The sequence below is a fragment of the Pleurodeles waltl genome, chromosome 7 (assembly GCF_031143425.1).
Source record: "Pleurodeles waltl isolate 20211129_DDA chromosome 7, aPleWal1.hap1.20221129, whole genome shotgun sequence".
NCBI lineage: Eukaryota > Metazoa > Chordata > Amphibia > Caudata > Salamandridae > Pleurodeles > Pleurodeles waltl.
The window spans coordinates 333350629-333355191 of record NC_090446.1 but is presented as its reverse complement, the minus strand read 5'-3'; positions in this window follow the sequence as shown (position 1 = coordinate 333355191).

Below are 4563 nucleotides of genomic sequence, written 5' to 3'. Positions count from 1 at the left end.
TCTCTCATTGGAATCAACCATGAGAATCGTGTGCTCCATCATTTCTTCTGGTTCCTTGAAGAAGCAACTCTTTTGTTTGATGCTTTGCATACTCGTGCATAGTGGCCATTTTTCCCAAAGCGGGACACTCTTCGCCTATGGCATAACAATTTTTTGAGTTTTCTAGATTTGAGTAGCTACCACACCTGTAGCATGACCGCACTGTGGTTTTGGTTGCACTATATGATTGGTAGCTTTCACATTTCCACTACAGTTCTTTGTTTCTTCAGCAATTTTTAATTTTCTTTTCACTAAAGCATCTACTTCTGACTCACTGTCCTCCTCCGCTACCTCCAAACTGTTTTTTATATTCCATCTTTTACATCTCCTTTGTGCATTTCTTTGATTCTTCAACTATCTTATCTATCTTGATAGCTCTGTCAAAGTCGGATCACTGGAAGTCAATAGTCTCTCTTGCATCTTTTTGTTATTACATTGAACTATAAGTTGATCTCTAGTCACCTCATCTGTCATGGGCCCAAACTTACACTTCAAACCAACTCTCTCAACCTAGTGACAAATTTATCCACTGTCTCATTTAGTTTTTGTGACTGTGTATAAAATTTATGGCATTGCATGACAATGTTCACTGTCTTGGTGAAAAGATTTTGTAGTCTTAATTTTGCTTCTTTGAACACATCCTCCATTTCCTCACCATCTTGTACTTGTACTTGTGGTAAATACTTGAAGATATGTTGACCTTCAGTGCCCAGACATCCTACTAATAAGGCTTTCTTTCTGATAGGTGGAAAATTAGTGCCCCGTGCCACTAAATAATTGGCAAAGGTTTCCACCCAATCTTCCCATTCAATGGATGGATCACCTTGCTGCACCAAGAGTGAAGGTGGCACCACCACTGATTGATTGATGCTCATTCTGAAAATTAAACAATAATATGTTCAAGGAAATGAGAGATATATTAGAACAAACTGAGAAAAAAGCAGTGGTGGGAAGAAGAGATAGGTTGCACTGTGGAGTAGCTTTCAGAGCAACTCTATGGAAAATCAGGAGGTACAATTGGTACAGGTGGTTGTATTCAAAACAATGTGAGTAAGCTATGCTATGCAGCACCATCACGATCAGGTAAGGAAATAAGGCAGAGGTAAGAAATAAGGCAGAGGTAAGAGACTTTTAAATTCTAATAAATTCTTTAGGATTCTAATCCTGCAAAGCTCTGAACTAGAGTAATTTTGTTTTGATGCTAGTTCTCCTAACTACCTTCATGGTGTACCGTATCTTAGATATGGTACACACATGGTGGTGTTAGGGGGGCGCTGAGCGGTGCAAGAAAAGTGGCACTGCCCTTTGTCTTTTAAAGTTAAGCCTTTCCAAATAAATATATGTATGTTGAAAATATTTGCACCAGTCTCGTACAGTCACTTAAGATGAGTGGGGGTTGTGTTCATAAATGTGACAACCCCATAAAAAACAGGCCTACCGCACAACGAAGGTTCAGCAGCGACACAGGATTCGATTGTTCTCTGGCGAACAATGAAGATAAACTTGTTGATGGGTGCCTGGCCGATCCCGTAATCCTTACCAATAAATGTTGTAATGTGTTCCATAAGATGGACACTGTCTTCGATGCGTAATTAATTCTTTGTTTCCCCAGAGATATATCAGTCCTGGGTTTGACAGGCCAGACACCAACTGCTCATCCTTTAAACCCCTCAACTGCCATAGAACCCTTGCATGTCATAAAGCTCTCTTCTTACCTAAGACATTCTAAATGCAGTGGGATTCTGCACAGCTGCACAGTTTCTAAATACACCATATAACAGTTTCATCAAAGAATAACACAGAAAAATGTCCATTGCACGCTTTAGTTAAGGGCTTCTAGAACAAATGCTCTATAGGGTATTATTAGGAGTGATTTATGCGAGTGTGCGGTGTAGGAAAGTACCCTCTTGCCTGGCATGTTACCCCCATATTTCACTGTATATATGTTGTTTTAGTCGTATGTGTCACTGGGACCCTGCCAGCCAGGGCCCCAGTGCTCATAAGTGTGCCCTGTATGTGTTACCTGTGTTATGACTAACTGTCTCACTGAGGCTCTGCTAATCAGAACCTCAGTGGTTATGCTCTCTCATTTCTTTCCAAATTGTCACTAACAGGCTAGTGACCAATTTTACCAATTTACATTGGCATGCTGGAACACCCTTATAATTCCCTAGTATATGGTACTGAGGTACCCAGGGTATTGGGGTTCCAGGAGATCCCTATGGGCTGCAGCATTTCTTTTGCCACCCATAGGGAGCTCTGACAATTCTTACACAGGCCTGCCACTGCAGCCTGAGTGAAATAACGTCCACGTTATTTCACAGCCATTTACCACTGCACTTAAGTAACTTATAAGTCACTTATATGTCTAACCTTTACCTGGTAAAGGTTGGGTGCTAAGTTACTTAATGTGTGGGCACCCTGGCACTAGCCAAGGTGCCCCCACATTGTTCAGGACAAATTCCCCAGACTTTGTGAGTGCGGGGACACCATTACACGCGTGCACTACACTTAGGTCACTACCTATGTGTAGCTTCACAATGGTAACTCCGAACATGGACATGTAACATGTCTAAGATCATGGAATTGCCCCCCCAATGCCATCCTGGTATTGGGGAGACAATCCCATGATTCCCCGGGTCTCTAGCACAGACCCGGGTACTGCCAAACTGCCTTTTCAGGGGTTTCACTACAGCTGCTGCTGCTGCTGCCAACCCCTCAGACAGGTTTCTGCCCTCCTGGGGTCCAGCCAGGCTTGGCTAGCCAGGAGGGCAGAACAAAGGACTTCCACAGAGAGAGGGTGTTACACCCTCTCCCTTTGGAAAAAGGTGTTAAGGCAGGGGAGGAGTAGCCTTCCCCAGCCTCTGGAAATGCTTTCATGGGCACAGATGGTGCCCATTTCTGCATAAGCCAGTCTACACCGGTTCAGGGATCCCCCAGCCCTGCTCTGGCGCGAAACTGGACAAAGGAAAGGGGAGTGATCACTCCCCTGACCTGCACCTCCCCTGGGAGGTGCTCAGAGCTCCTCCAGTGTGCTCCAGACCTCTGCCATCTTGGAAACAGAGGTGCTGCTGGCACACTGGACTACTCTGAGTGGCCAGGGCCAGCAGGTGACGTCAGAGACTCCTTCTGATAGGCTCCTTCAGGTGTTGCTAGCCTATCCTCTCTCCTAGTTAGCCAAACCTCCTTTTCTGGCTATTTAGGGTCTCTGCTTTGAGGAATTCTTTAGATAACGAATGCAAGAGCTCATCAGAGTTCCTCTGCATCTCTCTCTTCACCTTCTGCCAAGGAATCGACTGCTGACTGCGCTGGAAGCCTGCAAAACTGCAACAAAGTAGCAAAGATGAATACTGCGACCTTGTAACGCTGATCCTGCCGCCTTCTCGACTGTTTTCCTGGTGGTGCATGCTGTTGGGGTAGTCTGCCTCCTCTCTGCACTAGAAGCTCCGAAGAAATCTCCCGTGGGTCGACGGAATCTTCCCCCTGCAACCGCAGGCACCAAAGAACTGCATCACCGGTCCTCTGGGTCTCCTCTCAGCATGACGAGCGAGGTCCCTTGAACTCAGCAACTCTGTCCAAGTGACTCCCACAATCCAGTGACTCTTCAGTCCAAGTTTGGTGGAGGTAATTCCTTGCCTCCCCACGCTAGACTGCATTGCTGGGAACCGCGTGTTTTGCAGCTGCTCCGGCTCCTGTGCACTCTTCCAGGATTTCCTTTGTGCACAGCCAAGCCTGGGTCCCTGGCACTCTAACCTGCAGTGCACGACCTCCTGAGTTGTCCTCCGGCGTCGTGGGACCTTCCTTTGTGACTTCGGGTGAGCTCCGGTTCACTCCACTTTGTAGTGCCTGTTCCGGCACTTCTGTGGGTGCTGCTTGCTTCTGAATGGTCTCCTTGTCTTGCTGGGCGCACCCTCTGTCTACTCACGCAATTGGCGACATCCTGGTCCCTCCTGGGCCATAGCAGCATCCAAAAACCCTAACCGCGAACCTTGCAGCTAGCTAGGCTTGTTTGCGGTCTTTCTGCACGGAAACACTTCTGCACAACTATTCACGACGTGGGACATCCATCCTCCAAAGGGGAAGTTTCTAGCCCTTGTCGTTCTTGCAGAATCCACAGCTTCTACCATCCGGTGGCAGCTTCTTTGCACCCACAGCTGGCATTTCCTGGGCATCTGCCCACTCCCAACTTGATCATGACTCTTGAACTTGGTCCCCTTGTTCCACAGATACCCTCGTCAGGAAATCCATCGTTGTTGCATTGCTGGTGTTGTTGTTTCTTGCAGAATTCCCCTATCACGACTTCTGTGCTCTCTGGGGAACTTAGGTGCACTTTGCACCCACTTTTCAGGGTCTTGGGGTGGGCTATTTTTCTAACCCTCACTGTTTTCTTACAGTCCCAGCGACCCTCTACAAGGTCACATAAGTTTGGGGTCCATTCGTGGTTCGCATTCCACTTCTAGAGTATATGGTTTGTGTTGCCCCTATCCCTATGTGCTCCCATTGCATTCTATCGTGACTATACAT